The sequence below is a fragment of the Pygocentrus nattereri genome, chromosome 16, assembly GCF_015220715.1.
Source record: "Pygocentrus nattereri isolate fPygNat1 chromosome 16, fPygNat1.pri, whole genome shotgun sequence".
Taxonomy (NCBI): domain Eukaryota; kingdom Metazoa; phylum Chordata; class Actinopteri; order Characiformes; family Serrasalmidae; genus Pygocentrus; species Pygocentrus nattereri.
In genome coordinates, this window is record NC_051226.1 from 19,366,176 (window position 1) to 19,379,940 (window position 13,765).

Consider the following 13,765-nt stretch of genomic DNA (forward strand, 5'->3'; position numbering starts at 1 on the left):
GCATGTGTGTGCACACGTTGGTGGGGCTGCAGCTGTAGCCGTGACGGGCAGGGCAGCTGTGAGGGGGCTGCGGGCTGGTTTTGGGGTGGATGGGTGGGGTCAGATGCAGGTCTTCTATAAGGCTGCCAGCTAGGACCCTGACACCTCCATTTCACGCCAAAGTGTGTGAGGGCTGTGGCCTGTGCATATGTATTTATCTATTGTGGGGATGGAGGCCTGACGCCTGGATTGGGAGAAGACCAGACGTATGCTGTCACTCCCACCAGTGTCTGTGCAAGAATGTGTGTTGAGGTAGCGTAAGAGTTCAGCAGACTGGGACGGAGAAGCAGAGATGGTGAATTTATGTTGGATAGGGGCTACTTCTGTGACAACCCTCAGAGCAAGAAGGATTTGAAGCACCAGATGGACCCAGATGTGTCTGCTGGTGTCGCTGTGTGAGGGCCAGAGAGTGGCGGCTATATCCGGAGCTGGAGTTGGGGCTGAAGCTCCAAGGAGTCCAGGACTCCATGGTTACCCCTTGTCCTGTTGGCATGGCTGCAAACGAGGCTGCAGGAGGCTTCTATTACCCACTCTGCTACTACTGTTGCTGGCACTAGGGATCTGCCTGCTTCTCCTACACCATGCTCTGACCCAGGATGCTTCTAACAACAAAGAACCTGACCTGCTGGACCTCCTCAGAGGTGAGGAAAAAGAGACAGGGCTTGTACAGGACAACACTCTTCCTTGGACTGATGTCACACCCATTGATATCTCCAGTTCTGTTGTCTCCACATCCCTCCTGTGGGGGGTTTCAACCGTGCCTACACCAGGCCCTGGAACTTCCTCCTCCTTTCCAACTTCCAGCCCCACAACTGTCGCAGGTGTCAGCCCTGCACCCAGCAGTGCCCCACCCCCTGTGGGTAAGTGCTCCCAAGCTCCTCCACTTGTTTATATGTTCGTCCTCATTGTGCAATCGCATGCAATAGCGCCCTTTGATTTCCTTCCTTCTGCGTTGTCTTCGAAACAATTGTGGAGGACAAGACCGGGCACATCAGCTATGCAGCAAGAAAAAGGCGAAGGGAGAGGAAAAATAAAAGCGTGTTAATCAAAGAGAAAAACACATGGCAGAGTTCATGTAAGGTGTCTTTTTTTGAGGGGGAGATGTCCCTCATTGTTTCTCCCTCTGATGTTGTCATTTTGTTCGTAGTTGATGTCCTTGGCTCCTGAAAGGGACTTTTCAGAGCATTAGTGTTAGTAACGTTTTGTTTATGAGTCTCACAAATTCTTCAGGCAGATAATGTTCCACTTTGGCCTCCTGCCTGAAAAGTGATTTGAAAGCCTCCTGTCTGTCACGTACCTCTCATGACCACAGGAGCTTTCTTTGAACTCTTTTTGAAGTGTGAATTATATAAACAGCATCTACATATAAACATTGTAGTGTGCTACTGTGATCACTCAAGGGTCAGGAGTCAAACTATCAGCTGGACTGACCTCTTATTATGTTTTTTTTTTTTGGATGAGTGGTTCATGTCCAAATCATCTAAAGAGAGGAGCATGTGACTCCACCCATCATAGGTCTGAAATACATCATTACAACATCATGTGACCAATAATTCCAGGTCCTTTAGTTACAGAGCACCCTGAGAAATGCTAGTTTGAATATATTGAGGCCCCAGTTAAAGAATGCTGATACAGGCAAGCAGATCAGTTTTGAGTACAATAAAAATGCCCTAAACAAAACATACAGTGTAATAGGTTGGCCAGTCACGATCATAACATTTTTGGCACAGATTGTGTAATCAAATTTTTTTTTGTTCATTTTGTGCATCTATTACAACCCTTAAGAAGTTGAATTGGCTGATTAGTTATTTTGCTTTAAAATCCTTACTTTGTAGCTAAGATTGGGTTGTACTGACATAAAGACATATACTCCAATATTGTATGTATGCAAACACAAAAATATCTACAGTTACAAAGAATCGTGTAGAGTCAGACAGAACTTGCATATTTTTCTTGGAGTGTGACAGTATAAGCTAAAACGTTCGTTCTGCAATACATGCTAAAATTAGCCACCTTCATTTTACATTCTGTTTGTTGTGACACAATATAAAGCAAATAAATGTGGGAAATAATTGCAAACATTTTAAATAATTAAGATCAGGTGATAATGCAGTAATTGTGACCAGCCTGATAAGAGATGTATTTGCTATGCTCTTAAAGTCTTAATGATGGAATGCTAGTTCATGGTGGCCATGGCTGTATTTTTGGTTTGTGCGATGCTTCTTTACTGCATGTTCTGTACAAAGTAAAATGAAGATGTTTTCTTGGTACAATTAATGGCACCAGTGGGTGACCAGCTCAGTCATGACCACATAGACTAGGGTTAGTGGTAGGGTTATACTAGTCTTCTTACTAGAACATCTGAATCCACAGACCCACTGGTCATGATGGGCTTGGTTATCCAAATGAACAGATTTCCCAACACATCTTTGAAGTAAAAGGCTCACAAACTAAACAAACCCTAAATAAGAATGTGAATGTCTATTTAACACAAAGCACAGCAGCAAGCTGATATGCACCTGAAATAATATTCAGAGTATGCAAGTATTTACTTAAAAATTTACTGAAAAAATGCAAAAAGAAACCTGAATGTATTACATACATGGCTTAAAAGATTCAAATGCCATTTACTCATTCTCAGTGAGAGAGTAAGTGAACACCATTGCAACTCCCATAGAAGAGCTAGCAGAACTTTTCAGTATGCTAGTGGTGATATATAAAAGCTACTTAAGAATTCCAAAAGTGAAAGCACGCAGCTGGCACTTGCATGACAAACATTTATTTGTTTATTTATTATTATTTGTTGGTAGTTACAGGTTGTTGCTGGCGTGTGTGGATCTGATCAGAGTCAAAAAAGAGCCATTTAAGTTTCTCATTATGTAAAATTCGTTTTCACAAATAACTCAATTCATGACTATACAGTTTTAATTAAACTGTGATCTGCCACAGTCAATTAGTGTAGGATGTCTCAGATAATGCCCAATATATGTAACTTAAAAAGGTAGTTAGAGAGCAATGTAAAAATATTTTCAAACATCACAATGAAACAGTTGTATGCATATAGTCACAGATGTGCTATTAGGTTGTCAAGTTTTTGAATAAGGATCATTACTGTGCCGGGAAATTGATCAGAATAGCCATTTTCACTTAATTGCTTAACTCAATGTTTATCTGAATGCTTAACTACTTAATGTGGCTCATTTGAGTGGATGTTCTTTGAAGACACTGAGTGAAAAAAATATTTTTGATGATATAATTTCCAGGATGAAAAATTTTATTTTTTACATGATTAGGCTATTTTGTTTATTGATGATCTTATGATGGCCTGTATTACCACAAGGTATCATTACTTAACATTGACACTAAGGTAGCTTAGTAAGCATTATTATTAGGAATATGTACTTTTATTATGTGTGTATTTTCTTATTGGAGGATGGGTGTGGGTCAGGTTTAGACAGAACTTTGTCAGACTACAATCAGGTTCTGATTAGAAACTTGGTGCTGTCGGTCAGGTGAAATCAGACAGAATGTTCATGTTCTATATTTAGGTTCAGACCAAAATTTCAGGCCCAGTGAAAACTCTACATGATGTTTTCTGGTATGTGTCATACATTTGGAAAGTGCAGCATTTTTCTGGTAATGTTTATTGCTTTCTTGTTTTTATATGTATGCTTTTTAAAATGATGATGTATGGTTTATTCAACAGGGCCCACAGGAAAGAAAATTTTGTTCTCAATGGGTTATTTTCCTTGTAAAATGGATTACTTAAAATTACAGTTTTTGATTAGAACCATCTCTCACGTCACTTGACATTTATGTCAGAATCGAGGTCTGCAAATGATTTCTGTAATGGGAAAATTACAGTATATCCCACGCTGTACAGTTATGGGAGTGCTGGGGTTTGCTTGTTTTGGTTGTTGCTTCAGATTCCATTTGTAAGCTATGGGTATGAAAGCAAGAAATGACTACCCAAAGAAATGACACAGTCCATAACATTTTTATTTAATTTTTCTTTGCATGTTGTTAACATTTTTGTCAGCTGGAACTTCTCCATGTTTTTTTTTTCAGAGTAGATACAGTTGCAAACATTTTGGAGTGCATAAATAACTCCTAAAACATGATCTGATCTTCATCTAAGTCAAAATAATAAACTAAACTTCTTCTGAAGTCTTATGAACCAACACTCAGAACACTTCGCACCTTTATGTGATTACTTAAAACACTTGTTTTAAAACACATGTGGTTTCAACAATGAAGGTCACAAATGCAAATGCTTGAATTAAGTAACAAGCAGAAAGCCCTTTACTGGCAGTAGAATCAGCCAAACACTTTCTGTAGTTGATTATCATACAGTAAGAAGGTATGTTGATTGTATGATTTATACAGACATGATGTAGTACATATTTTCAGGACATTCTGCTTAAACAGCCTACTCAAGATCATCATTTGAACAAGACTGTGATTAGGACTACATTTTAAGATTTGGAATATCCTCTGTTTGGGCCATTCTTTTGTCAGTTTAGTCCTGTATATTTTATCGTGGCATAGTTCACAGACAGAAACCCTCACATTTTGGGATGAAATTCTTGATACAACTTAAAATACATTTGTCATTTTGTGGTTGTCCAGATGCTAAGGCAGCAAAACAACTCCATAGCATAATTCTCCCTCCACCATGTTTCAAGGTTAATATGAGGTTGTGACATAGCTAACCACCATATCCTGGTGGTGTTGAGCAAACATAAGATTGCAATGTAGTTTCAAGAATACAAACATTATCAAGCATGAAGCTATCACTGTAGGCTTTAACATGTCACTAGTTTAAGGATTCTTAATTAACAGCTTCAACAACATCTCTCGTGATCAAGTCACAGTGAACTTGAACAGATTTCCATTGTAAAGAGCCAGTATCCAAACTTTGTGGTAAAGCAGACCAGGACACACCTGAATTGAAATGCTGGGTTCCAATCACCGTTTTCAAGAGGTCATTATCTTAGAATTTTACATGCTTTTTTCATGATTGCATGAACTCTTTTCTCAGTAAACAGATGGCCTTATAAAAGTTGTGTTGTTTGTTATGTAAGACTATCTGTATTTAATATTTTGACTTAGATGAAGATCAGATTTAAGATCTGATTTTATGAACCATTCATGCAGAAATACAGGTCATTTCAAAGGGTACAAAAACGTCTTTTCTCACAACTATATCTTTGGTTACCAGTGCGTGTTGTTCTCTTTACTGAAAACATGAAAGTAAGCCAGTAGCCAAACTGTAGATCTTCCAAAGATAGTGATTGAATCATAGTCTTCAAATGACTAAAGAATTTATCTAGTGTGCTTGCTCACATATTTGTTGCATTACACAAATATTGCATTGCTGAAATATTTCTTAACAGCATTATATCTTATATGTTGCAATCATGCCTTGTGTTTCAGTCATGAGAATGTTTATTGTGATGATTAAGTCAAATGGCATGAGTAGAATAGAAATGAGCTTGACGTTTTATGTATACTAAAACTCACATAGACAGAGAGAGAGAGAGAGAGAGAGAGATGCTGCACCAATCTGCCGTCTAATCAGAATGTGCCCTGTGGTCTACAAAAACTTGCTGCAAAGTTGATCTTCTGAACTTCACTGTCTGTTCTCTGGGGTTGACCACATGTGTTTGTTTAGGGGCTGAAATGTGGTTCATTGTGGTGTAATAGAGAAGACCCTTCTGAAAGCTTTGGGAAGCTCTTTAAAAGAGAGGGATGTTTCAGATAATGGAAACCACACAAAATCAGCAAGAATGCATGGAGTATAAATTGACCTTCTGGCGAAGTGATAAGGCATCCCTACAACGGCCGTAACCAGAGACATCTCCAGAACCCTCTGCCAAGAATCAATGGGGGATTGGGGAAGACACTGGGCTGGTACTGTGGCAGGAAGCACATTTGACATCATACTCTCTGTAGCATCATTTGTCATCTGCTGTCTTTTTTCAGCTTTTACTCTCATGAGCTTTGTCTCATGGGCTTATTCTTGCTCTCAAACTCCAAAGGCATTTATACATCAATTGCATTCAAATTTCCTCCTTTCTCTTCTTTCTTGTAACCTACACTCTTAAAAATAAAAACTCCTAAATCCTTCTTGACTTGGATGTGCTGTTCTGGAAAGAAAAAACTTTTATTGGTGTAGAACTTATGGGCTATTATGTAGAAGCATCCATTGGAGGGTTCTTTGGGTAGGAGATGAAGCAACATTTAAAACTGTTCATCTAAATGGCCTTGAAAGCGATCACCAGCAACTCTGGAGAATTTTTTTGATCTGTGAGTATAAGTAGACAGCATAAAGATTCCCTCCCTTGAGTCCAAAAGTATTTATTCAGCCCTAAGTGAGCATGTGCACAATGGATGTGAAAGAAAACATTTGGAGCAACAGGAACCTCTCCTTTCATTTTTACGACTTTCCTAGAACCCTTTAGAGAGCGTGGAAAGATAGACATGTTTATGAAGTTTTCCAGATGGCCCCCTTTTGCCCCCCACCCCAGCCGAGACTCCCTTTTCACTTCCTTGGCCATGAAGGATTAATCAAACTCAGGAGCAAAGCTTACTGGCCAAACCCTTGGGTTTTCAAGCAAGAGAGAGTGACCTCGATTAGGGGCTACAGGTCAGACTGAGTCATCCTTAGCCATTAGGCCCAAGGAATTTGGCCATAATCAAGCACGAGAAAGAAAATGTAACCTATCCGGTGACATTAAGGGTTGGAGTCTCTGAGGCCTGTATGGTGAGAGAAGGTTAATTAGCTAGTGACTTTGAGATAAACAGGTGTAGCTTGAGACCTGGTGAAACTGACCTTGTTAGAGTGGAATGCTTTGTCAGTCCTTGCCATAGCTTAGGGCAACGGCACCATGTCGAAAACAGACTGAGCGAGAAGCTTCGAGAGGGCAAATCAGTGCTTCCTGTCAGCTAATAGTCCAGGAGAGCTGACTGCGCCCCAGGCTGGGGGACTTAAGAAGCGGACTCGACTCTGAGCCTGAAGAAGCAACTCTGTGATTAGCAGCCACAGATGCCGCTCTTGTCAAGAAGCACCTTATTTTCCCTCTTCTCTTCATCATCTGGCTGGCCAGTGAAGAATGCAAGAAAGAAAAGCCTTCACCCACAGCTAGTGGAGACAATGCCATTCTTCATGTAGAGGACAGTGGAAGGATGAAGGGCTTTTTTCAGCTCATCATTTGTTTTTTGAATGTGGCCTCTGTGGGATAAAGATGCCATGCTGCATCTCCTCATTTCAATAAGTGTATAGAGTGAGTTTACACCCTGTCTTGGCTTGTTTTTCCTCCTTACACTCACTCAGCCCTTTCCATTGTTCTCTTTCATTTTTTTCTCTGGCACATGCTGCCTCAGCAGGTATTTACAGCATGTTCGCAGACCTCCAACAGTGAGGTGATGAAAATATCAGATACGTGCAGGAACATTGTACGGTTGTGTAACTGTCAAAGCTCCATCACTGAAAGGAGAGAAATCTGGCACCGCCTCACAGGACCATGGCCATGAACATGACAAACATTGGTGTAATTAATTGCTAACATACTGACTTCATTAAAAAGGCTCTCTAGTGTGTTCACTATCACTAAAACCTGTAATCAGAGATGGCTGAAGTGGGTCAGGTAAAATCAGCTTGCAAGGTTTTTAAAAATGGAGCAAAATAATCATACATATTGCACGAGACTAGTGGCAGAAGTTGGTTCTCTTAAATCTCTCTGGCTGCAGGTCCCCCAAAAAAGGATCTGCCATTTCCTAATTATGTCTTTCATTCAAATTAGCATAGTAGATTTTATTGTGAAATTAACTTTTCAATATAAATTGAGGCTACACTTAAAAAATAGATCAAATGTTGCTGTCCTTTTTTGTTTGAACACTTCATGACAAACTGACCAATAGAAAGGGTCCAAAACTATTTGTAATAATATCTTTTCACATTTTAAGTGAAGTGAAGACTATTTGGGGGAGGGGGCGAATAATGTGAAAGTAATGTAAAGTTATGTGGCCATCCTTCCCAGAGTGGATGAATTTGATGATTGCAAGCACTGAAAGAGAATTCAAAGAGAACTCATGTTTTCCGGGGATCAGACCTCTTTTTAAGTCTCTACTTGTGACATTAATATGAAAAATGGCCAGAAGAACTCCCGCAAAATCCGACCCAATGCCTCTGACTTTTAAAGTGCTATTTCATGGGAGCTCTTGTTTCTCCTGACTCAGAAATGCTCCACTCCTTCTTCAGTTTTACCAAAAAAATCAGTAGTGTAGCTCTAACTTAAAGTTACTATTTCAGATATAGAAAGTTTTGTTACAGTGTAACAGTGAAATAACCTGGATAGATTAGTTATCCTTCTGGGTCAAAATCAGATAAGCAGGAGACAACAGAGTGTTTCCCAGAATAAACCAACTTTTCAGAGCATCACTGCTTCAGGTCTTGGAAATAAAGAGTAACAATGGAAGAAACACAAAAGTACCTGCTTCCTAGAGCTGTGGCACAGAGGGCATGTATACTTTAAACTGAGCGGACAGTGCAGGCCTCGCACTAGCATGCTTTAAAGAGCACTGAGGCTATGTGGCTCGTGGGCTTCTATATGCTCCAGTCTGGCCACAGAGGAGCTCTCTGAGGTTTAGCTTTTATAGTGGGGGAGGGGAGGGGGTGGCTAGGAGAGAAAGCACACACCTCTCGCAACATGATTTTGGCACAGTGCCTGCACTCTCTGCACTCTGCATGTGTGTTGTGCAAGCCAGAAGAGCACTGTTATTACAGTGTGCCTCCAATGTTGCACTGCAGGAGGTTTTTCTTCTTCTTCTTCTCGCAATTTCATGCCACACCATGCGATAAATAGAAGGTGATGAAGGAAAGACAGATTCAAAAGCTATAAACAGTGTTTTCTGTACTGACTGCAAGTTCGAAAAAGAATATCCAAATAAGTAAAAGCTAAACAAATTTTAAGTTGTCATCAAAGTGAATTAAACCCATAGATGTATCACCAAAAGTACTGGCACAGTGAACACATTGTACACTCTATCAGGTTTGATTCAAGGTTAAAAGACAGATATAAGGCAGAACTACATTTTTTGTTTTTGAGAGAGTAGCACGTTTTTCTTTGCACAGCCATTTTAGATAAGTGAAAGTGCTGGGGCAGATGCTTGAAAAAAAAAGCTTTGAAAACTCCAATGGACCTGCAAACAACTCACAATTCTATCTTCCCACAGTCTTCCATGATACTTTGCCAATATTTTATATATAAATATATTGTAATATAAACTTGGAGACCAACTTCTGACTTGTTTGCCTTGGTTGCCTTGGCAGAGTATTTTAGATCAGTATTTTGCTGTATAGTACCACCCAATGAGTCTAACAGTAAGTCTGTTTACATACACTCAATAATCTGATCAAAGGCAGTTTGATGGGCTGGGGCAGTCGTGGGCTGGAGGTTAGGGATCTGGCCCTGTGACCGGACGGTTGCCGGTTCAATCCCCAGCGCCGACAGTCCATGACTGAGGTGTCCTTGAGCAAGACACCTAACCCCCAATTGCTCCCCGGGCGCCGTGGATAGGGCTGCCCACTGCTCCGGGCAAGTGTGCTCACTGCCCCCTAGTGTGTGTGTGGTGTTTCACTTGCATGGATGGGTTAAATGCGGAGATGGAATTTCCCCGGTTGTGGGATCAAAAACAGTATCTCTTAATCTTAAAGTCGGATTTCTGCAGTTTTATTATTATTAAATGGTCATGTAAACAGCATAGTCTGATTTCATAGATCAGAGTAAGGCCTAGAAAACTGATTAAGAATTCTGATAAAGAGCTGGATTTTAGCTCAGTAATCAAATTTCTCAGTGCATGTGTACTCTTACTCAGATTTCTTTCAGATTTCTTAGCCGGTACATGTGTGAATACAGGTTGCACTACTGGAAATAAGTGAGCAGCGTTGACCCCAGAAGTGTTTTTCTGCTATCTCGCAGAAACACAGCTCACTTATTTCCAGTACCGCGACCTCTTTTGGCAAACGTACAGGCTAAGAAATCTGAAAGAAACCAACTACAAGATTGATGAAACAAAGGAGTTAAATATTCTTCATCACCACAGCATGAAGTTTGAGTTTTACATTATGCTTACTTCACGTCTTCTGTGAGTTTATCGGCTGGTTGCAAAGAAGAAATTTGATTATTGTCCAAATCATGTAGACATGGAGATTCCCCATTATCTTATTACTCAAGTGCATGTAAGCATGTTGAACAGATGACTGACAAAGCCTGATTTTCTGCAGTTATCAGATTATTAGTACACGTGAACACAATGTTTCTGCACAAGTCGTTGTGCTGATTTTACATTACATCAACAATAAAGAGTACATAAATAGCAGTGTTTAGCCACTACTTTGAAGTTTCAATGCAGTTTGACCCAAATGCTTCCTAATACTAATGTTCATCTAAAGTGATGGGACTGAGAATGTAAATGATGTTATTCCAAAGCAGTAAGGAAAAAAAACACAATTTTGACTGTCCCAGTACTTTTCAAGAAGATATTGTATAAATAAGAAAATTGACTCATTACAATATTTCTTTTTTTCTCGATTCCCTTCCTTAATCTTAACCTTTGCAAAGCCAGAAAGAGCACTGCAATAGTTTTTCATATCAGGCAAACCTTGTGGGTGAGGAAAATGCACATGTGCCGAGTTTTCTGTCTCTCTCCATCACTTGGCCCAGGTGTGCCAGATGTGCGCTGATTGCCATGGTCCCATCATGAGCTCCTCTTCCTGAGATGCTAACTACTTCTCCACTGCCAGCACCAGCATCCTATCACTGTTTTATTCGCTTAGAGAGAGCGACAGAGGGAGAGAGGGAGAAGAAGAGAGAATAGTAGCACATTTTGTTCTTTCACGAGTTTCTGAGTGACTTTGCTGTCTGGCCTGTGTTGCCCGAGGCTACACCAAAGACAATTCCCTTCACATTCTAGACTGTTTCTCATTTTCACACATTCATTTGGAACAAGAGCATCTTCAATCATCTTTCAATGCAAAGGAAAACACAGACAGAGAAATCTCTTATTGGTTGGGAGATGTTTTTTTTTTTCACTATGAAGACTTAGTATCTGACCATTTTTATAGCAGATTGGATCATCACAGACAGAAGAGTAATATTTATTGCCTTTTTGTCTCCTGGAATCTTCCCATTCAGTATAATAAAAGATACATTAAGTTGTAGGACTGTGTGTGGCATGTATGTGCATGTTCAATGATTTGTATCATCATTGTCTGGTGTAAACTAGACAGTCACTGGTTGCTGATTTAAAGACTGCAAAATGCCTTGAACAAAAGTCAGTATGGAGTGTATGAGTGTGTGGCCATATATTTAGCTGTTTGTGGTGACCAGATGTTGCCCCCAAGTATCCCAGCGGTCATTGGGCAGATGCCCCCAAGTATGTCAGGAAAATATGAACATTTTATATTGTTACTGTAGGAACAAAAAATACTGCAGAGGAGATTTTGGCACAACAGGGACAATGTACATATTGCTCTATTGAAATGTATTACTTATTTTGATTCTCAATTTATGTTCTCAATGAATTGGTGATTGGAATTTGAATAAGGAACTGGATGTCCACAGGTCATTAAAGCAGGTCATTTTGCAGGTTGTTCTCCACAAGGTGGTGATATTAGCACTCAAGTAGGCAAGTAGAATTAAACCCTGCGTAGGAAGAGAAATAACATTGCTGTTAACTTGGTGCTAACATAAAATTGAAGTTGCCACTGAAATGCTAGCAGAAATTAAGATTATCATGTACTTGTCAGCATAGGTGCTCAGGCTACGTATAAAGGGGAAATTTCTGCATTAAACATTATTAATTCTAAGATACATTTATGAAATAAATGGCTCAAACCAGCATAAAAGATTTTACAAAATGTCTAATATTCCATTGTTTGAAAATGGCAGATGGCCTTTAGGTTGTGTGAAAATTTCATAACAAATTGATCAATATAAATGGTCCTTAATGACTTTATAAAAAAAACACTTTAACATTAACTTACATAAAAAGTTAAGCTGTGTTCTTTCTTCTGTACGCTCTCAACATGGAGACATGAGGCAAGATTTTGTTGGATAGATAGATAGATAAATAGACAGACAGACAGACAGACAGATAGAAAGATAGACACTTTATTGATCCCAAAGGAAATTTAGCAATTTTGTTGTGATCAGTGACAATAAATCCCAGATTACTGTTGGGTTAATTAGCTACAGTAATACAAAAGTCAATGAAAATTGTTGGAAGGATAGAATTACAGATGTGTGTGAGTGTATTTGCATTTATGCATGTGTGCATGAGTGCGTGTATACTTGTCATATTCATTTTGCATCTGTAGCAATTTGAGAAGTCGTCACAACCCTTTTTACACTAGAATTCCACCCCACTTCCACACAAACCAGTTCATTTGGGACAGCAAGCGGCTGCATGTGCTCTTCGCCCTGTTGAATGGTGCAGAATGTGTTCCAACACAGTTTGTTCTTTTAAAAAATCAGAGGCTTGGAAAACACCACAATTGCTCTGTGCTGCCACGAGAATTTGTGAGCTTGCCCCACACAATAGTTGATAAATGGTGTACCAGCAGGAAACAGCTTTCACTGTCAGTCGTCACCTCTTTCTTGTTTTGATTCGAAAGTCAATAAACATGCACACATGCGCCCCAGTAGAGCGCTGCTTGAATGGAAGGCGCAGATAAGGGGAGCTTCAGCAATGCACTTGTAACAGATTCCCTCCAAAAAAGAAAACCATCTAGCATTTTCTCCTAATCACACTGCAGGAATCCTCGCTACACCCACTTACACCTCCCTACTCTCTCCCTCCCCTCTTTCTTTCTGCCTCCCCCCCCTTCACTTTCTTTGTTTCTTTTTTTCTGCCAGTCTTCCCAATAGCATGCTAAGCACTGCTCAGCTAATACAGCAGAATTAAGAGTCTGTAACATTAAAGCCATTCCTGAAGTCTGAAGTCACCAAGGCTTGGTGCGGGGGGGGTCGTCACAGAAATGTTTATCTTTGCAAGTTGAACATCTTGGGACGCCATCATGGCAGTAGAGATGGAGGGGAAGATAAGTGATGGGGACTAAGAGGTCATTGTTATGAAGTGAATGGTTGTTTTATTATGCTGTTTATATGGGGTTGAGAGTGCGGAGTCTGGGTTGAGTGGCGGGATAAGATGGCCATTATGTGGATAATGGCAGCCGCTCTGAGCATGATGTAATGAACGTTATCTCTCCGGGTGGCTCATGGAGTCTTGTACATTAGTTTCCTGCAAAATGGTGGCAGGTTTTTCAGTGGGGAAGTCTGCCATAAGACCTAGACCTAAACGTGTTATTGCTCTTCATGGCGGCTGGTAACATTTGGGTACATTGTAGAAAATTGTATAGCTTATAATCATATGTGCAAACTGAGGGGTTGGGAGGGGTGGGGCAAAGGGACATATCCTTGCCCCCCACTTCTTGCAAGTATGCATGTAAGATAATTTTATGAGTTAGCAGGATAGTTGCCGACTATATTATTGATCAAATTTTGCAATAAATCTCCCACAGAAGTCATATTACCCTTACAAATTCAAATTATCATTATAAGCTAAAAAAGAGGGTGACTGTCTAAGTGGAAATGGGTGCACTTAACTGTACCAAAGGGGTGTGCAGTGTGCAGCAGTGCTTCATCAAGCAGGTAGCCTAATA

At 40.1% G+C, this 13,765-nt stretch overlaps 1 protein-coding gene across 6 annotated transcripts in view; it reads left to right on the plus strand.

Annotated features, from left to right (window-relative positions):
* nrg2a (neuregulin 2a) overlaps positions 1-13,765 on the plus strand; it is a 124,362-nt gene that overhangs the window by 81,029 nt on the left and 29,568 nt on the right. The window lies entirely within an intron of this gene.